A 22,636-nucleotide genomic window follows, 5' to 3' on the forward strand; every position below is an offset into this window, starting at 1 on the left:
AATTTCTCTATGGCATAGAAGCTACTTTCTGAGTACGTGGTAGTCTGAAAACTGTAGGCCCTCGCTGAGACACACAAGGCTTATATGCAACGTGCTGCTCTATTCTAGACACATTCTGACTGGCATCCCTCAACCCTCCTAATTTTTCTTGAATTCTTAACTTTGAGAATATTCTTTGCTGGAAACCTCCAGTTCGTACCTGCCCTTCTAGAGAATCTCCAGCATCTCTCTTCCCTAGAGGGCCTACTGAGTGAACACAATCACATTTAAGGTTTCAGTGCTTGGTTATGTCATTGCCAATCTCTACTCTGTCCTTGTTTGCCCCTCTATCCTTCCTTCCCCTCTCTTAAGTGTCCTAGATTGGCCTGATGATCAGAAGAAGACTTATTTTGGTCTCAAGCTCTCCTTTGTGTGAGTTAATGGCCTATGGCCCATAATGGCCTATTGTCCTCCTTACTGTCCAGCCTACTTTTTTTTTTTTTTTAAATGAAAGACTTCAAGTCTCAAAGGCAGCTGCAACAGACTGGGGCAAAGATTTTCTGTGGCCAAAAAATTAATTATTTCGTGGTTAACATAGTGATGATCCTCTGAGAATTGAGATTCCGGACCCAATTCTGACCAACAAGGATGAGCTAGTTGCTGAAATAGAAACATCATGACCCTTGGGAACAAGGGCTACTCCATTGTAGAGCCTGTGATATTTTAGGAGAGAGCAACCATGCAAAGTATCACATGCACCCTGTACTTTGGGAAAAAAGATTTCCGAGGTCGGAGAGCAGGAGGAGTAATACAACATCTTAACAATCTAAAGGGAAAGTTTGCCTAAGAATGAATTTTATTCTAGCAATCCCACAAAGCTAATAGCACTCAAGTAATATGCATTCTTTAGAATTAATTACTGGCCATAATAGGGCTGACATTTATGTAACACTTAAGAGTTTATCAGTGGTATCCCCATAATGTCAAGAGATCTTAAGGAAGGATCATCTTAAGGAAGAACACTGAGTGGAACTCTTAAATGGAATTTACAAGTGGACATGGATGTTAAGACAAAGTCAATTGCCTTTTGGAAATTCAGTTTACTTATTGGAATGGGAATTGGGAAAGTAAGCCAAGAGGAAGTACTACATTTATTTCTGAATATATCCTTCCCCATCTGATTACTCAGCCAGTTATTCTTTGTAATAAAAAATAAAGAGGTAGGGACAAGAAAAAGGTCACCAAAACGAATTAGTGCATCAACTGACTCTGACTGTGTATTGAATGTTCTACACTCACAGCCCCCCACTGTCGTAAAGAAAAAAAAATTACATTTTCTCATTTCTTCATAGAGAGTTAGTTTAGTCATTATAAGGGATGAAAAATGCTATCCATATCCAGAAGGAGAACTATAGAGATTGAACACAGATTGAAGCATTCTGTTGTCACCTTTTTGTTGTTGTTGTTGTTTGCTTTTTCTTTCTAGTGATTTTTCCCCCTTTTTGTTCTGATATTTCTTTCTTGACAAATTTTTCTTTCATGACAAGATTGGAAATATATTTAAAATGATTGTATATGTATAATTTATATCAGGTTGTCTTGAGGAAAAGGAAGGTTAAGGGAAGAAGGGAGAAAAAATCTGGAACTTGAAATCTTACAAAAATGAATGCTGAAAACTATTTTTGTATGTAATTGGAAAAATAAAATACTATTGGGAATAAAGAAAAATTATACAACATTTAATTCTTTTAAAACAATTCTTCCTATTTATATTGTTGTCATTGTGTGTGTGTGTGTGTGTGTGTGTGTGTGTTTTCCTGGTTTTGCTTACTTCACTCTATATCAGTTCATATAAGTCTTCCTATACTTCTCTAAATTCTTTATTTTCATCATTTCTTATAATAAAGCAATATTCCATTATCTGCACGTGCCACATTTGCCTTATCCACCCCCTCATCAATGGTAATCTCTTTTGTTTTCAATTCTTTGATATTACAAAAAGTGAGGCTACATAAAATACTTTTCTTTCCATCTTTCATCTATATATCTAGTAGATAAATCTCTAAATCAAAGGATATAAATAATTTATTCCTCCTTTTAAATAATATAATTCCATTACCCAGCACAATCTAGTCAGGAAGTACTCAATTAATTCTAGTTGAAAGATGGCTAGTTCTAAATTGCTTTCAAGAACAGTTTGATTCAATCATTGCTCTACCAACAGTATAGTCACGTCGCTGTCTTTCCATAGCCCGTCCAACATTGATCCAACATCCATCTTGTTTCATCTCTGCCAGTTTGCTGTGGGTAGGGACCGCTCATTTTATTGAGACCAGAACTCCACCATTGTATTCAGAATTTGCAAAGTACTGATCTTCATAAAGAGAGGCGGTATGGCCCAATGGATGTCGCAGAACCGGCCTCAGAATCAGAAAGGACTGAGGTCATGACCCATTTCTGACAGACTGGTTGTGCAGCATGAGGCAAGTCACTTCATCTCTAAGAGACCCAAGCAACTCTCTAAGATTCTAAGAAATATAGCATTGGTAGATTTAAGTTCTTCAACCATAGACCCTCACCAGTGATGAAATCACAGGACCATTAAAAAAATTCTCACAATATTAAATGAAATGGGGCTAAGAACTTAGTTCTAAATCTTCTGATCCAAACATTAAGAAATTATATTCTCTCCTAGAAAGAATGTGATTAAAAATACAAATATTTTTCAGTTTCTTGTGGGCCGTTTTGAAGTTGGAAAATAAAAAAGATGCAGCACCAAAGAGTATATTTATTAAAGTGAGGAATTAAAATAAACATTAGAAGCAAAACTCCTTTATCTTTTGAAAGCATCCTTATTTTGGTTGCCTGATTCCTCATATATTCCTTTCCTTGTGTCCCACCATTTTTTCTTTGGTTTCCCTGTCTTACTTTTGCCAACAGTTGATATCTCACAACACTGACTTTGAATTTCCTAATTAGCTGATGATTAATTAATGTCTTAACATCTGGGTGACCACTTAAGATTTCATGCTTTCAGACTACCACTAAATAATGACTTCTAAATCTCTCTTTCTCCAAACTTGTGTGTATTCTCAGTTATCTCCTTTCTTCCAATCTGTCTCATAGTATCACCAAATGTATTACTTGAAGCTACATGAAATTTATCTCGATTTAACCAGATCTCACTTTCCTTATTGGTCCTCATCACTTCTCATTGTCTTTATCTCTTCTAGAGACAATACAATCCTTCTACAAATGGACTCATGAATTAAAGTATTTACTAGCTCTTGTTATTTTTTCCTTCACAAATTCTTCTGGAATTTGCTCTTTCTTTCAGAACTTACAGTGAGTTTATCTACGTATCCCTTAGTTTTTCATCTTTATCACCTAGAACTGGTAAAAACAGCCTTCCGAGCTACTATTATTTGTTCCAGTAATAAAAGCTTAATAATTTTGCTTTGGTTACTGTCATCTTCCTTCTCAAATATCACTCAACATAATTCTGAATGAAGATACGGTGAGAATCAGTCTAAATGTAGTTGACTGATACCATTGTTGAGAATTACGAGAAGATCCATAGACAGAGATCTATGGCACGAAAAGATTATACTTTATTTGGGCAATAAAGCAAGTATCAGTGAAAATTAGCCAATAATGAAAACAGCACTCTATTCCACAAACTAAATGAGGAATATAATCAAGTGCTATAGAAGTTCGGAGAAAATAGAGATCAGATATTTGTCTACCATATGGCACAGCACTTAAATACTTAAAAGAAAAGGTAGTGGCAGATCTAGACAATAAAACAATAATTGTTGGGGAGTTTAAATCAGAGTTAGAGAAATCAAATAGAAGAACACATAAAGAAATTGAAGATGTAAGAAAATTCTAGGAAAAAATAGACCTTTGGTGACAGCTGAATGAGAATCACAAGGATAGTATGCTACATATATGTATATATTATATATAATATCTATATTTCATCTTTACATGACACATTTATAAAAACTGATCTTACATTTGAGTACAAAGCAGGGAGAGATCAAGGATGTGGTCACTAAGATTAATTTGGAGTTAGGTCTTAAAAGATGGTAGAATTTTAAAAGCCAGGGGAAAAAAGAATGGAAAAGGCATTTTAAGCAGTAAGAATAAAATGGGACAAAACATAAATCCATAAATATATAAACAGGATCACAAAAATACTTATAACTTAAAACGTTGGTCCTTTCTTTACAAAGATTTCAAATTGATATTTATCAAACTAAAATCCTTCTAAGGTATTGCCAACTTTGAGTTAAAGCCAATCATTCCTAGATTAACTAAAATAATGTAATTTCCTCAGAAACATTCTGTTTAGTATTTTAAAAAATCTATTTGGCTATCATGAACAAAAGACTATAGAAATTTCATAATTAGAAATAAATTATAAACATCGATGGATAATTTTGCTAGCTTCTTCCAAACAACAACAATCTCTCAGGTAAAACACCAAGCCCCTCCCAAATCACGATACAACATTCCCATTTTGTCCCAAGACCTTTTTCATATCCAGGGTTCACGATTGGCATTATGAACCCAATTCTAAATTGTTAGAACTAATTAAACCAAATAAATCAGCATGAAGAAAAAGTCAGGAATCACATATTTCTGATGCACACCATTAAAATGTCTTAAAGACAAGAGGTGCCATTAATATACTTTAAATGATATTACAATGTTAACACTCCCCCCTCCTTTCTCCAGCTTCCCTCAGGGGATTTATTAGACCGCATTTAAGAGATTTACACAAAAGCTTCAACTTTTTAATAATGTCCAGAGATGAGAAGATTGAGTAAAAGAAGTAAATCTATCCATACTTAACTCACCAAAGGAAAGGAAAGGAAAACACCCAATGTGTGCGTAAGTGTTTTTTATAAGCATGAGAGCACCAAAGAGTTTCCCACAGATTTGTGTAATGGCTTCAGCAGATCTCTATTTATTTTCAGTTTAAGTCACCAAATGTTATTTTGAAAAAAAAAAAATTTAAGTGTTTATCATTGTGCTGACATAATTGTAAATAAAAAAGTCAGAGTTATGGTACAAATTTATTCCCACAAGTCCCTGTTGAGAGCTTCAAGCTGCTCAGCTGTATCCTAAGCACTGTTCAACTGAGGGACAGATGGAAGATCTCTTACCTTCTTCTCTGGTCACCCCCCCTTAACCTTGCAGTGATGCCCTGATGAATGGATCCAAATCAAGTAGGGGGATGACCAAAGACCCAGTCTAAGGGCACGGATGACCTTTGAGCAAGTCAGCCTTTCACTTTGGGAATCTCGTTCTTGAGAATCTATAGCATAGATATCTTTGTCTACTAGAAAATGCTGTGAACATGGCATTTGATGAAATGGTTCTAAATGTGATGTTAAATGCCTACAATTTTCAAGTGAAACTTTGATTCTGCCAACTGGGCATGTCACGGTTTTTTCAGTCTGCTTCATTTTTTTTTTTTTTTTTTACTTGAAAAATGATGGGGTTAGATTAGTGATCTCCCATTGGTCTAAGAAAAAGGATGGGTGAGGGCTAACCAATGGAGAGCCAACATGCTCCATTAGTGTTCCCATACTGTCGGTATAACAAGGGCTCCAGGACATCAGATAGACCTCCCATCTGTACCCTCTGTATCAAAATTGTGGGAAGAAATGAATGAGGATCCTACTGGATGGAGCTCAAGTACAGATGGGCATTTCTGAAGAGAATATCCAATAGGACTATTGCAATAATCAAGTATAAGGTAGGAAAGGCTTTCTCCTAACATGCTCAGAACAGTATAGGGATGCCCCTCCCCACCCCACAAGGTCCTCCTGGTACCATTTGAGAGTATTTTTTAAAAAGGATCTAAAAATGGCCCAAGTATTTTTTAAAAGGAGGTTTTAGTATTTGAGGTAAAACTGAGCAATATTGATAAAATGGGGAACTGCATGACGAAAACGGTATACTTTGAGAATGAGGGATGTGCCTCCCTGCTTGCTTTTAATCCAACATACGGCACTTTAGGGAGCCAGATGTCAGCCATGAGTGACTAATGGGATTGTACTGGGGGTGATGAAGAGTCTTCAGATTGGCCGAGAAGATGGAATGAGGTACATATGAAAGGTCCAAGTGAATCATCTCTTCCTCTCTTCCTGGCTGCTTTTGAGTGGTGGGAAGTGGGGCAACAGATACAGCTCTCTTATCTTCCCATCCTGTCACAAGGTATATCTGAGTTCATAGTACCTGTTTCTTTTGTGTTTATTCATTCCAGATATTAGAAAAATTAGGATCCTGGGATGGAATAGTCTAAGTTATGACCCCGGGAATTCTGAAAATTCAGAAGAGTCATCAGTGGTCCTTTTAGCAATCGGGGTTAGTAGTAAACATCACTGGATACAGTAGCAGCAGTAGCAGGATGAGGAAGGAGCTAGCTGTGAGGAGAGAGGTATTGGATCCAGCCCAACAGGAAAGGGACATTCAAGCTAACTCCCTACTTGTAAGGAGTTCAGCTGAGCTTGGATATGCTGTACCCAGAAGGGAACTTGGTGGGCACTCCTTAAGGGGAGAAAAGAAGTCCTAGGGCTAGGTTAGGAGTCCCAAGGTACCCCTTGGTCTCTGTATGTATGCCTTCCTAAGCACTCTCCCCAAGGACTCTGACTCTGATACTCTCCCTCTCTCTCTTCCTCTCCTTCCCTTTCTCTTGGTCTCCCCTCTCTTCTCTCCCTCTCCAATAGCCTCCCTCATCTGTCTCTCCCATTCTCTTTCAGTCTCCTCTTTCTCATTCTCATCCTCTCCTTCCCTCAAGTGGGATGAGGCACTTTATGCTTGAGTATACGTCTTTATGGAAGAGAACCCTCTAATTCTGGGAGACCATTTTGAACTTCTGTCCTTGCTCTACCTGCTCAGTGATTTTTTTGGTAAAAGTGAATTGTTATCAACTGATTTATTAATAACAGGAATGAATACATCAGACTGAGGCATCTGAGGAATATGGATTTGGATATCCCCCCCCCCCCCGGGGTCATCCCTTGAACTCTTAGAGAAGGAATTATTTTCAGGAGAGCCACAGCCGATTCCAGAGGGAGTTTGGAGCCCAGAGGAGACACTACATTGGATTAAATCTGCATTTTCGTTATGCTTTTCATCGAAGTCTGAGGAAGTGTGAAATACTGTGTTACTTTGGATAAGTCACTTCACCCAGAGGGCTTCAGTCTTCTCATCTGTAAAACTAGGGGCTTCCACTACATGATCTCTGAGATCCTTTCCCATTCTAAATCTAGATCATAACTCGGGAGGAATAAGCACAGGAAAGTGAAGAAACACCCATGACCCTAAAGTTGTTCTGAATTTAAAATGAAGGAGAAAAAACTTTCTGAAGATTTCATTTCATAAATAAAAAGTTGAACAAGGTCTAGTTCATTTAGGCAGATTACAGTTTTCATTTTATTTTTATAACATTCCCTTACCTCTTCCTTCTGAGTTCTGCTGGTGGAGCTCCTGCTTGTCATCAGTTTCATGTGCTCATGATCTCATTCTTTCCTCAATATGGTGTACATCTCTCTCTTCTCTTGGTGACCTCCCTTCCTCTTTTTCCCCCTCCTTGGGCTGTTGGTAATAAGCCAAATGCAACGTTCCTTCAAGTATTGCATTTTTTCAGCATTTAGTCAGTTCCACATTTTGTACCCTCTGCCCTATTTCTTCCATCTACACCTGCCTTGTTTCTGGGGTGCTTTAAAAATATTAAGTGGTATTACACCACAAACAATTGCATTAGTTACAAATTGGGAAGGAGACAAAGGAGGGGAAAAAACCTAATAATAAAGTAAATAAATTAAGCTAAGAAAGCATGAAATTCTAAGGGCCCTCTATTAATTGCAAACACTTCCGAGGTTTGTTTCTTATTCTTGGAAGAATCGCTGGATCCTAGACTGGGGCTAGAAGAGCTTTCAGAGGCCATCTGATCCACCCACTTCATTCTGAATTAAGAAGACCGAGGCTCAGGGAGGTTACAGTGACATAACATCAAAAATCTGAAGCTGGAAAAGTCCTCAGAGGCCAACCTCATTTTATACATAAGGAAACGGAGGTTCAGGAGAGTGAAGTAGGAAGGGCCCTTGAAAGTCATCTTGCCCAACTCCTTCATTTTACAGAAAAAGAAACTAAGGCCCAGGGGAATTAAAGTGTCTTAGGGTCATAGATCTAATGCTGGAAAAGACATTAGGGATCATCTAATCCAACCTCCTCATTTTACAAAAAAGGAAACTGAGGTGCAGGGGGGAGAAGCATCTCGCCATACTAAGCTCACATGGACTCTATCAGAGGTTCCCTCATGACAACAGTGCTCTACTCCCACAATCTCCTCCTCCAAATGGAGGATCCCTCCTCAGAACCTCAGCTTGAGGAAGCACCTAAGTCAGCCATACTCAGTTTAATCCCAGACCAAAGTCTTCTTCACCACTTTGTCCCTAGGTGAGAACATTCTTTCTCTTCACATTTTTCAACTCCTTATGCATTGCCTTCCCTCACTAGAGGTTGTCTTTTTGCTTCTATTTTTATTTGAGTTCTTAGCACAAGGCCTGGCATATAATAAGCACTTAATAAGTGTTTTTTTTAAATCACCCATTCACCCATCCTTCCTTCCATTCCTCCCTCCTTCTTTCCATCCATCCTTCCTTCCATCCATCCATCCACCCTTCCATCTATCCTTCCTTCCATCCATCCATCATCCATCCATCCATCCATCCACCCAATGTACTGAATAAGCACCAGAGACAGTATTTGAACCCAGACCCTCTGATTCCACAAAAGTATCCTTTCCATAACACCATGTTACCTCTACCTCTCCAGCAAGGATCCACATTTGAGAAATTGTATCCTGCTCCCTAAACTCCCAAGAATTAGAACCCAGATGTTGAATTGGTCCATGGAAAAAGAAGGAGTAGCAAGTAAAGAATCCATCAACAACTATTAGCAACTGAGATGATGCTTCCTTTCTTTATATGGCCATTGCTCAACACAGTCTCTGGCACATAGTAACTGCTATTTAATAAATGTTTATCAGAAGCATCTTTTCCCAAATAATCTCTGTCCTTGCAGTTTTCTTTGACTTTGAGAGACGTAGAGAATTATTTCAAAATGCTTTCTTAGCAGGCAGAGAGGACACCGGATTTAGATTCAGAAATACCCAAGTTCCAGTCCTCCTCTAGATATCTATTAGCTGGTTGATCTTGGGTCATTTCCTTATTAACTTCTTTGTGCTCTAGTTTCCTGAATTACAGAATGAGGAAGTTGAATATGATGGCCTCTCAGATCCCTTTCTGCTTAAAATCTCATTCTATGATCTGATCCACAGATTAGAAGACTCATTCTTTGCACAGGAGGGGAAGAAGGGAGAGACCAATGTCATTGAAGTTATACAAATGGGCAAAAGTCCTGGCCCTGCTAGAAGTATTCAATGCTACCGCCTGCCAATCCATAATTCCCGGCATCACTAGTCTCTCCTCAAAAGAAAAGCAGGAGGAGTCAAGGCCGAATTGTATATTATAAAATAAACTCACAGAATCTGATTTAACAAGTGAAAAAAAAAAAAAAAAAACTTTGCTAGAGTTCCTCTAGCAAAGCTGTGTTCAGTTTGGGGAGGCATAAACATAAATAACCCAGGGAATGTGCAGTATGAGGAATGAAGCTGATCAAGTCTCTGAATGATGGAGATGATAATAATAATAATAATAATAATAATAATGAAAGCTAACATTTGCATATTTCTTTAAAGTTTCCAAAATGCTTTGCAAATACTGTCTGATTTTATTCTCACAATAGCACAGGAAAGTAGCCCATTTTACAGAAGAAGAATCTAAGGCAGACCGAGGTTAAGTGACTTGTCCAGGGTCACATAACTATTAAGTATCTGAGGTTGGATCTGAGTTCAGATCTTCCAGCATTCTGTCCATTGTGCCCCCTAACTGGCATGTCCCTTGACCCTATGATTATATTATCAAGACTTCATTTAAAAATTAATTTTATTGACATTTTTATTATATTTAATTTCCAAATGTATCCCTTGGTTTTCTCTCTTTTCCTCAGAGAACCATCTTTTTGTAAGAAATAATTTTTTTAAAAAGAGAGAAAAGAAAGCAGTTCAGTAAAACTGCTTGACATATCAACCATGTCTGATGGAAAAAAAAGGAACAAAGTCAATTTTCTTATATCTTTTTTAAGGACACAAATTTGATTATTTTGATTATTCAGTGTTTGAATTTTCAATAAGCATTTATTAAACACCCACTATAAGTAAGGCATCAAACTAGGCACTAGGGAATACAAGAATTTTTTCTTTTAAAGTGTCCCTGACTTTAAGGAGTTCCATTCTATTGGAGGGGAGCAAACATGATCACAAATGGGAAAAATACAAAACATTGTGTTAATAAATGGAATGATGGAGTCTCTTCAACTTAATAAGTACTAAGGGCCAGACACTGGACAAAATGAAACAATTTCTGCCCTCAAGACACTTACATTTTACTATTTATAGGGAACTTTAGAGAAGGAGATGGGTGTGAGGAAATGGAAATTGATAAGGCTTCACAACTGATTTTAAATGGGGATAAGAATAGCATCTACTTCACAGGGTTGTTCTGAGGTTATAGTGATGCTTTGAGAACTTTAAAGATATTGGCTATCACCGTTGTCACCAGTACCATCAGCCAGCAGCCATTATATGGGATTTGAAAGAAAGATACCGACAAAGTTTCAAATCTGGGTGAGGTGGCCAGTGGGTTTGGAGGGGAAATGTTAATTTCATTTTAGACATGCTGAATTTGAAATGCTTATAGGATATCTAGTTAGAAATATTTTTTAAAAAATGATTTAGAAATAAGAATGGAGTGACAAAGATTTTTAAGATATACCCAAGTCTCCTACCTACAAATCATGAATACATTTTTTGAGAAAAGGATTAGGAAGTGCAGAATACCAAAAACAATAACTAAAAATGAAATTAACTGAATTTTAACAATGGAAACCATTCATTAGTAGCTGAATCAGCTGTCTATGTACAGACCAGACCACTAGGTTTACCAAAGCAAAGATCAAAACTAATGCAAAATTAGTAGGATGAGGAAAAATGAGGAAAAACATTGTGCACAATTAAACCAATACCAACCTGATCTATTAAAAAAACAAACAAACCAGAAAATGGATGAAGGGAATGATTGACACCAATTATAATAATTTCACATAAAAGTTTGATATAAATCAATTACTATAACAAGGAGACTAAAAGAATGCCTTTATCAGCCAACACTTGACTTACTTGCCAAGTGGAAAGATATGGCAGCCAAGAGCAAAAGTGATTTAGTGTCTAAACTTCTCCATAAAATCTTTCAACAAAATCTTATAGAGAAAACAGATTATGAGTAGTATCACCTTGCAAAACAGAGCAGTAGAGGAAAACATAAGTTTAAAGAAAGCATGGTTAGAAATCTGACTCAGCAAAATCATTTTGAGGATATTTAATGATCTAATTGGAGGAAATACTGTTTGTTGTATTTGTTTGCTGTAGTTATATATGAAATCTTCACATGCCATATATATAAAAATCTAATTTTCTATCAAAGTCAATGGGATTGCCATTTTTGAACCCTGACATGGGCTTCGATATACTTCTTGAGAAAGCAGAAATGACTTTGACAAAAACAAAGGGAGAAAGAAAAGTTGGATTACATCAATTGTTTAGTGATGAAGGCTGAGCTAGAGGCCACTGGGGGGGAGCTATTCATAAATTATCTGAAAGAGAAAAAGAAAAGGAATGAAAAAAAATCTCAAGATTTTATCATCACCAAAAAAGTGATGAAAGAAACACTTAAGAACCACTGAGCTACACACATACTTTCTCATCTTTATACAATAGTTACGAGAATAGTTTATACACACATATTGAGAGAACTCTGGATAAAGTTATTAGAAAGGAATAAGCAGGCTTTTACCAGGTCTCCTACACCAGAACTCTACCCTTGCATAATTGACTCAAATATTGGAGAATTTACATCCTACTGTGACTGCACTCATTGTTACAAGTTATCAAGGAAGAGTAATCAAGGAAAATAATTTCCTCCACTGGCCCCATCTGAAAGTACTTGTTTCATCTTGCACCTTTGGTATGTTTCCTCTATTGGTCAAGAATTTTTTCTTTATTTTAATTCTGAAAAGTCATCTCTTTTCCTGCTCTTCTAATATGTTTGTGATGTGACCTTTTAGAAAACTACTACACTTGGAGCTTATTGTGACATATAATATGAGGCACTGGTCTAAATAGAATTTCTGCCAGATTACTTTCCAGTTTTTCCAGCTGTTTTTGTCAAATCGTCATTATTCCAGTAAGTGGGAGTCTCTGAGTTCATTGTTAATTTGTTTCTGAATCTTATAGACCTAATGCATTTTCTTGGTCAATTTTTCTCTTTTAACAAGTACCACAGATTTTTGGTAATTATTTCTTTAAAACAGATTGAAATCTGGCACTGTTTGGCTCCCTTCCTCCCTAGCCTTTTTGATTATTTGCCTTGAGATTCTAGACCGTACTTTCCTCAAGATATATTTGGTTACTATTTTTTAGTTCCATAAAGTTAGGTTTTGATAGTTTGACTGGCACGACATGTAATGAGTTGGTCCATCTTTTCAATGTGAACCTTCTTCTGTTGATGTTATGCAGCTGAGAGTCATGGGATGCCACCATTACTCAAGAATTGGAGCTCAAGGTCACCCAAGGAGCTGTAGAGAGGTGTGAGCAAATAAAATATCTTACCAACAAGGAATTACACTGGAGAACTGGTGAATAAGATATATATCAAAGACATGTAGGATTAAAAAAGAGACAGGTTGGATGTGAGATGGACAGCTCAACTGCTTTGGTGCTACGAAAGACCTCCAGAGTGGGGGGATTTGGGATGGCTCTCTTTGGCAAATCTATGAAAGGACAAGGTAAGAGGAACACATCAAGGGCAGGCAAAGATGAATTTTAATTTAGGGACATAACCAAAACAGTGACATCACCATTCTCAAGGAGTAAACTAGTATTTTTGTAATGCAGAGTTCTAGATGATAAATATACATTTATTTTCAAATGAAACCCTACTCTTTCTAAAGACTCTTTGACATATACAACTAACTTCATCAATTACCTTAAAATCTATTCTGGATGGGTTTGCTTTCATTTTCAGAGATAAAATTATATATCCAACATCATGTACATTTGTTGAGCATAATCCAATTCATTTAACTGAATATACATACATACAGTTACAGGATCTGAACAGATTCTAATATCTTCTTAACATTTATAGATTTGTTTGTACTGCAGGTAAACAAACACACTGTAATATAGGAACACTTTGTACAACAAAATTATTCGTCTGGGCCTGTAGATGGGTTCATAATTAGTTGACGCAGCATAGCCACCTTCCTTACCTCCCCACCAAAAAAATCCTAATGCTCTCCTAGACTTCAGCAAGAGAGGAATGCTGTCTAGGACATAGGAAGGGAGAGTCCCACAGTTCTCTGCCCTGGGCAGACCATTTCTAGCATTCAGTTCTAGGAGCCAGATTTTAAATAGAGGATCTAAGGAAGGTAACCAGGGTGATGAAGCACTTAAGTGCCATTTTCTATTGAGGAATTTTCTCATTCAACCAGTTATTAGTTTTCTCTGTATTCTCACTGCCACTAAAATGTCTTTTTGTATATTTTGCATTATTATATATTTACTTATCTCTGTACAAGTTATAGATACAAGTTCCTTAAGGGCAGGGACTATTTCTTTCCTGATCTTTGTATCTCCAGGGCAGAGAAGTGTAGACATTTAATAATTAATAATTTCTAATCCATCAATTTAATCCCCAAAACCTCCGACAAGGAAGAGAATCTCTAATACATTTAAGAAACCTCATAAAACAAATGAGATAATCAGATAAAATTTTTATACATACAAGCTTTGCCATGTAAATGTGAATTATTCTTAGGGGCAGGGTTAAGGTGTTCAAGACAATTGATCATTCATCATTAGTTAAGAAAGACTTTCTAGGGCAAAACAATATCTTGTTTTTTTTTTTAATCATATGTCTCTGAGCCCAGGAAAAGGGAAACAGAAATGAGAAAGAGAAATGAGTCATGGAAATTACCTGCAAAAAGGTCACATTCTAATTGGTGAAAGGACTTATGGAAAACAAGGACAAGATAAGGGGGGCAGGGATTGGTTTTCCCCACATAGCCATCCATCAATATGTGGTTTTAGAATCATCATGGTTCATACCAGTGCTATCTGGTTATTTTAGGAAGAATAGCTGGACCTATGATTTCATGGGTACTAAGAAATTCCCTCTACTGACTTCACTGCCCTTTTTAGTTTTTGAGACTTGGCCATTTAAAGGTAAAGTAACTTGCCCACTGTCACATAGCTAAGATGCATCAGAGGCAGAATTTGAACCCAGGTTTTTCTTGTCCCAAGGTCAACTCTGTCTAATATATCCCATGCTGATTCTGGATGTTTAGCTGGACATTTTGAAAATCCTATGATTCTTTTATAATTGATATCATATTGTTTGTCTTCTATAGCAAAGGGAAAGGAGAAAGGGAGAAAATTTGAAACTCAGAATTTTAAAAAAGTGAATGCTAAATTTTAAAAAATGTAACTTGGGAAGATTCAGAGACTGGATCTTCTAAAGCAGGGGTTCTTAAGCCTAGAGGTTGTTAAGTTTTTGAAATACATATATATGTAACTAAATGTCAATATTATCAATTTTTTTTGTAAAAATGTAATTGCAATTGAATTAAATGTGTAATGAAATATATTTAAAAACATATATATTAATAAATATATTTAACCACATTGTTTTCCATGGGTAGATTACTTCATACTTTGAAAAGGCCAAAGTTTCATTTGTGTGGGTTTTTTCACCTGGGAGAAAAACAAAAACACCTTTCATATATCATTTTGTTTATCCTATAAATCCTTTTTTTTTGGAGGATGGTGGTGGTGAAATTAGATTATAACCTTTTTATAAATAAGCAGAATGCTTCATTTTTTAAATCTTGTTCCCTAATGTTCCTCTACCCCTTAAGTATTCTGTACAAATTAAAAGAAATATTATCCAATAAAGTATTAATTATGACCCAATGCAGCAAATTTTTCAGCCCCACCCTTTTGCTGCCTGTGTTATCCTCCCTTTACAGAAAAGCATCTGGGATTATTTCAGAAAACCACTACTCCCATATCTCTCTCTTCTCTCTCTTCTCTCTCTTCTCTCTCTTCTCTCTCTTCTCTCTCTTCTCTCTCTTCTCTCTCTCTCTCTCTCTCTCTCTCTCTCTCTCTCTCTCTCTCTTTCTCTCTCTCTCTCTCGTAATTAAATCCCCCCCCATAGAATTCCTTTGTGATTTTCCCATGAAATAACATAGTTCTCAAAGATGTGGCTAAGTTTCAAGTCATTCAGTAACAGGGAAATTCCATCACGAAAAACGAAAGGGAATTTCCCTTGGAAGTTTGCAGGAAAGGAGTCTTCTGTAGATAATGGCATTTGTTCCCATTTGGGTTTGAATTCATTAGACACAGGACATGTGAGTTATTTGGTCCTAAAAAGGTCTTGGACTTCTACCAATTAAGCATGGGCTTCTAACGGTGCAAGAAGCTCCTGATGAATAAACTACCTCTTATCAATGCAGGTTAGTGCCATCTCTGCAACTCGGAGTCATAGAGAACTGCCGAGGGCAACCCTGAGAAAGGGAGTGATTTGACTAAGGTCATGAAGTCAATATGTGTCAGAAGCAGGACCTGAACCCCTTTTTGACTCTGAAAGCAGAATGCCAAGCCTCACTGACTCCCTAGCCATCTCTTATTCCTTCTAACTCATCACTAGCTTCTCTTTAGTCACTTAGGGATTACATTTGATGATCTCATCATACTTCAAGCACGGATAAAATATCACAATTTCTATTCACAAGAGGGTGCAACTCTCTAAGTGTTGCCTAGTACATTTGTCCCTTGCTTGGTTTGGATAGTCTTTAAAATAGAAAAAGAAAAAACCCATTAGTATGCAGCTGGAGTAGAAGACAATGTCGAAATCAGCCGATAAGCTGGATAAATATTGTCATCAGCATCACCATAAAGCTTGTAATGTTTTCAAAATGTGATAGCAGCATCCCCAACAATTAGAATGCATGCTACACTGTTTGTTTTCATTTGTGGCATTCTGTGCTCTTTGCCAGGGCATTTTCTGAAATCCCAATGAGGGTTATTGCAGGGAAGTGTGAATGTGTTTTAAATGGAAATTTCAAGAGGTTCCATTACATAATTACAAAATTATGGACATTTCTTCTTAATTTTTCATTTCCTATCATAGGCTGGTCACATTTCTTCCCTCCATTTCTTTTCCTCCCTCCCTTCCCCTCTCCTGTGCCCCTCCCTTCCCTTGCTTCTCTCCCCTACCCCCCGGCCTGTTTCTTCAGATACTGGCAATGAGAGCAATCATTATTTTTGAAATGAGAAATATTGAAGACCATCTTCCTCACTACTTTTTCATTCTTTATAGCTAGGAGATTGGAGATACTCTCTCAATGGGGCATTGGGCATTCATGAAATAAATCCGAATTTACAAGACACCCCAGGATGCTTCTTAAATTTTCTCTTGATTCTTTTGTTCCTTGATAACTGAGTTCCCGTTTATCAATAACTAAAATTGCATCCATCACGTGTGACTGGGGAAACAAGGTACATGCCTATTTTATAAGTAGTGATTCTCTGAGGCTAAAAATAAGTCAAGGGGAAAAAAAATCAGATTTAGACTATTTCTATTTAGCTTTTCACACCCACATAAATCAGCCCTCTGACTTTACTATCTATAAAACATTCGATTCATAAATAAGCCTCCTCATGGGAAGGATATTACTAAGATAATACCCACACCAAGGAGGCTGTTTTCTAGCTTCAAAAGGTGGCTTTTTCAAAGGACAAACAAGATGTTGGGAGAAAAAAAGTTCCATAAACATCATATCCTAAAGTGTGCCCTTACTGGTGAATCTGGATGAACTTTAATTAACTTTTAAGTCCTGGCCTCTCAGTATTTGTTCTGTGATAGTTTAACAAACAAGGATCATCCCATTTGGACTCAGACCCACAAAGAGGAGCACAGAACACTGATATTGCTGCCTCATGGCTGCTGACAATACTTCCTCCTTCCATAATTAAGGGGTTGGCAAGGCAGAAATTTCTCTAGAGTTTTGCCATTTCACCTATTAATCTGGCTTTCTGTTCCAGACCCCTGGCAGTCCCTGCCTTTGTCTCTGTCTCTCAACCATCTGCAAGACAAAAAGACTAGTACAGAGCCAACCATCATCTGGCAGTTCTCTGGTTTGAACTCCTGCCCCAGGCTCCCCTGGACAGCACCTTGGTGTGTTCTGCTGATTTTGAGAGAAATATGAAGATGTGAGGGGTCTGAGAGATCATCCAAACCCTCCTCATTCTACTGTTAAGGAAACTGAAGTTAACAAAAATTAAGTGACCTTCCTCAAAGTCACATGGGTAAGGAAGTAGCAGTCAAGATTTGAACTCTGATCCTACTACTCTAGGTCTGGTACTCCATACCCTGTATCGCTCTGCTTCTCTCAATTAGCATCTTTCTGCCATTTGTTCATTAAGTACCAAACACCTGCTAATTCTTCAAAGCCCCCATCACTGATCCTTAACGTTTGGTAAATAGGGTAAGGACACCAATTCAAAAGGCATTTTAAAAGCATCTACTGCACCGAGTGCTAGGGACTCAAGGACAAGTAACATCTGCCCTCAAGGAACTGATGATCAACCTCAGGGATATACCATGAACACATAAATTTTTAAAAAAATTGTTTTAGGGGGTGAAAATACAAAAATCCAGGGAAATGGGAAGAAAATAGAACTGGTGCTTGAAGTGAACCTTGAAGGAGGAGAAACAGTGGGAGAGAAGCTGAGAAAGGAGAGCATGCTATGTCAGAGGGCTAGTCTCTATGAAAGGGCAGAGTATACATAGAAGACCAACAACTCAGTGGATGCACAAACTATGCCGCACCCCTCCCCCCTGCAATTTACTTTCTGCCATTCCTGTATTCAGTCAATTCCAGTGACTCCCTATTGCTTCCAGAAACAACTATAAAATGCTCTGTTTGGTTTTTAAAGTTCTTCACACAAATGAGCAGGACCAGGAGATCATTATATACTTCAACAACAATACTAGATGATGACCAGTTCTGATGGATCAGGCCATCCTCAGCAACGAGATCAACCAAATCATTTCTAATGGAGCAGTAATGAACTGAACCAGCTATACCCAGAAAAAGAACTCTGGGAGATGACTAAAAACCATTACATTGAATTCCCAATCCCTATATTTATGCACACCTGCATTTTTGATTTCCTTCACAAGCTAATTGTACAATAATTCAGAGTCTGATTCTTTTTGTACAGCAAAATAATGTTTTGGTCATGTATACTTATTATGTATCTAAGTTATATTTTAATATATTTAACATCTACTGGTCATCCTGCCATTTAGGGGAGGGGGTGGGGGGTAAGAGGTGAAAAATTGGAACAAGAGGTTTGGCAATTGTTAATGCTGTAAAGTTACCCATGTATATATCCTGTAAATAAAAGGCTATTAAATTAAAAAAAAAATAAATAAAGTTCTTCACACCCACACCACAAACATACACCTCCCTTCCTCCTCCACTTCAAGTCTTCTCCCTTACATTCCTGTTCTGTTTTGGACATAGGGAGTTTGATATTCTTTTAACTTTCTAGGTATAGCCACGGTTTGGCCCAACACAGGTATGAATGAAGTAAGCGCTTAATAAATTCTTGTTGACCTGTTCATGAGCATTCCAAGGTTTTAGGAACAACAATTAAAGAAACAAACTCATCCATTTTAAAACCAGAATACCCACCATTTCTATTGACATTTAGTAAAAAGGCCAACTCATAGCTGATATTTTTTGAGCATGGTTTGAAATTCACACCCATACATATAGATCTACACATACATGTATGTATATATTTCTTGCCAGAGACCTAGGATTAACATCAATAAAAACAGCCAAACTTGCTTAACAATCCTTTATCTTAAAACTAATAAAATTTTAAAACTACTTTTTAATCCTCTCCTTCTACGTTTCCACCAGGATCTTTATCAATTCATTTTCATTTACTTTTTCTTCTATAATTATAATGAATTCCTCAGTCTTCAGATTTTGCTTTTTAAGAATTGATTTCTTTCCCAAAGGTCTTTCCAAGTTTCGTGGCCTTCCCTGTGTTTTCTTTTGATGTTAATTGTACTGGTTTTGATTACATTAATATGTCACAGTTTATTTAACTATTTCCCTCTCTTGATAAGAATTCAGGTTTCCTTTTTTTTTTTTTTTTTTTAATTACTTACAAAATGATCCCCTTTGACCCACTAACTCCATTGTTGGGCATATATCCTGAGAATATCATCAGAACCAATTCTAATAGAAAAGATCCAACTGTGGTAGAGTTTTCACCGTAGCTAACATTTTTGCTTTGCTATGGGTGGAGATCAAATGATGACAACTAGAGCAACAGGAACTAGATTCTCCCTTCACCTTGGCTCACCCTGAAGGGTGTGTTAACAATTCACCTACATTAGAGGCTATGGCTCCAAAACTAGGGATTTTCTTCCATGATCATTTTAATCCTTCCTCATACCAACAACTCCTTTTCTATGACTATTCCAACATCTATACAGATTATCTATAATATATATAGACAGTGTGTATATATTTACATGCATATAAATATACATGTACACTTACATACATATATGTGTCGCACAAATACATTAAAGCATGTGTGTATACACATATACCACATATACTCACACACATATATGTATACATACATCTATATAAACACATACTTGCAGGTTGTCCCAAATATCTTATGTATAGAATGTTACGTCACAAATATAAAAGACAATTGAGACACCCTGTAGGTATAAACTAAGTATATGTAGGATAGCTAGGTAGCATGCTGGTTAGGGTGCTGAGCCTGAGTCAGGAAAGCCCGAGTTCAAATTCGACCTCAGACGCTTATTAGCTATGTGACTCTGGGCAAGTCACTTCATCCTTGTCTGCCTCAGTTTCCTCATCTATAAAATGAGCGGAAGAAGGAAATGGCCAACCACTCTAGTAACATTGCCAAGAAAACCCCAAATGGGGTCATGTGGGACACAAATGAAAAATAATTCAACACAACACAACAATTGTTATAATATATGTGAATTTGTATAGTGCATTTTCCCCTCCTCCCCCATTTCATTTTTCTCTTTTGTAAAATGGGAGCAAATGATTCCTATTAGCCCTGCCAGCTTTTATTATTTAGAACATAACATATATGATTTATTTAAGACAATAGCTTTCCCTTTAATATTAGCTTTTTAAAAAAGTTTTATTTTTAAAACATATGCCTATATAGTTGTCAACATCCACCCTTGCAAAAACACACTTGTATTCCAAAATCTTTTCCCTCTCTTCCCCCCACTCCCTCTTTTAGATGGCAAGTAATCCAATATATGTTAACCATGTGCAATTCTTCTATATGTATTTCCACAATTTTCATGCTACACAAGAAAAATCAGATCAAAAAGGAAACAAAAATGAGAAAGAAAACAAAATGCACGCAAATAACAACATAAAATATTATCCACCCTCAGTTCCCATAGTCTCTCTCTGGGTGCAGATGGCTCTCTCCATCACAAGACCATTGGAACTGGCCCAAATCACCTCACTGTTGAAAAGAGTCCCTTCCTGGGACATTGATTCATTGTTGGTGGAGTTGTGAACGAATCCAACCATTTTGGAGAGTAGTTTGGAACTATGCTCAAAAAGTTATCAAACTGTGCATACCCTTTGATCCAGCAGTGTTACTACTGGGATTATATCCCAAAGAGATTATAAAGAAGGGAAAGGGACCTGTATGTGCACGAATGTTTGTGGCAGCCCTTTTTGTAGTGGCTAGAAACTGGAAACTGAATGGATGTCCATCAGTTGGAGAATGGCTGAATAAATTGTGGTATATGAAAATTATGGAATATTACTGTTCTGTAAGAAATGACCAACAGGATGATTTCAGAAAGGCCTGGAGAGACTTACACGAACTGATGCTAGAGTGAGAATGAGCAGGACCAGGAGATCATTATATACTTCAACAACAATACTAGATGATGACCAGTTCTGATGGATCAGGCCATCCTCAACAACAAGATCAACCAAATCATTTCTAATGGAGCAGTAATGAACTGAACTAACTATACCCAGAAAAAGAACTCTGGGAGATGACTAAAAACCATTACATTGAATTCCCAATCCCTATATTTATGCACACCTGCATCTTTGATTTCCTTCACAAGCTAATTGTACAATAATTCAGAGTCTGATTCTTTTTGTACAGCAAAATAATGTTTTGGTCATGTATACTTATTGTGTATCTAAGTTATATTTTAATATATTTAACATCTACTGGTCATCCTGCCATTTAGGGGAGGGGTAGAGGAGTAAGAGGTGAAAAATTGGAACAAGAGGTTTGGCAATTGTTAATGCTGTAAAGTTACCCATGTATATATCCTGTAAATTAAAGGCTATTAAATAAAAAAAAAAAAAAAAAAAAAAAAGAAGATTTTAAAATAGCTTTAAGAAGGGAAAGAGTAGGAAAGGAAGTGAAAACAGTGTTTTAGATTACTATGGTTGCTCATTTTCATTTCTAAGAATATTATGCTGAAATACAATAAACCAATTTACATACTAAAAAAAAAAAAAAAAAAAAAAAAAAGAAAAAGAGTCCCTTCCAACTTTTAAACCTATGATCTTACACTAGTGCTTAGCATACCATCTGGCACATAGTAGATGGTTGCTAAATGTTTATTGACTAACTATGGGATGGGGAGTACAAGTCTTATTAATTTCATTCAACAAGTTATGAAACTAAAACCAAGTACACATGGCACGTGGAGAAAAATGGAGGTGTTAGAGGCCCTGGGTTCAAATCCCAGCTCTATAACCAATAATAGTAATGCTCATAGAGCTTACAAGTTTGCAAAGTGCTTTAATATGTCACCTTGATGATCCTCACAATAACTGTGAGAAGTGCTAGTATTACCCCCCCCTCCCCATTTTATAGATTAAGAAATGAGGCACACAAGAATTAAGTGACTTGCTTAGGTTCACATAGGTAGCTGTTTACCTAGTGCCTGGCACACAGTAAGTGCTTTAATGATTGAATGATTGAATTTAAAGTTGGGTCTTGCTGACTCCTAGGCCAGAGCTCTACCCACTGTGGCAACAGGCTGCTGAAGGTTTCTATGACTGAGTCATCTTTCTGAGTCTCAGTTTCTGAGCTAGAGAATGATGCAGTCAGGTTAGATGCCCTGCCTGAGTTCTTTTCACTCCAAGGCCAATCACATAGTAAATGAATGGTATAAATTAGAGTAATAGCCCCAGCAAGAATCCCTTTTAGTCTGGATTGTTTGCTAGCATTTAACAGTCTCTGTCACAACCTTGCACCTTCTTAGCCTATTTTTGGAAACTGTATACACTGATCTTAATCAGAGGCTCATGGCAACACCCT

General features: G+C 36.9%; 1 protein-coding gene across 4 annotated transcripts in view; it reads right to left on the reverse strand.

The window, feature by feature from the left end:
* The window catches only part of TAOK3 (TAO kinase 3), a 223,019-nt gene that overhangs the window by 156,695 nt on the left and 43,688 nt on the right, over positions 1–22,636 (reverse strand). The window contains exon 2 of one of the 4 annotated variants that reach the window (XM_031948688.1): positions 7,455–7,593. The exons of the other annotated variants lie outside the window; for them this stretch is intronic. The gene's annotated coding sequence lies outside the window, so the exon portion shown is untranslated. The remainder of the gene's footprint in view (positions 1–7,454; positions 7,594–22,636) is intronic. 4 annotated transcript variants of the gene reach the window in all.

This window comes from Sarcophilus harrisii, chromosome 1, assembly GCF_902635505.1.
Source record: "Sarcophilus harrisii chromosome 1, mSarHar1.11, whole genome shotgun sequence".
Taxonomy (NCBI): Eukaryota; Metazoa; Chordata; class Mammalia; order Dasyuromorphia; family Dasyuridae; genus Sarcophilus; species Sarcophilus harrisii.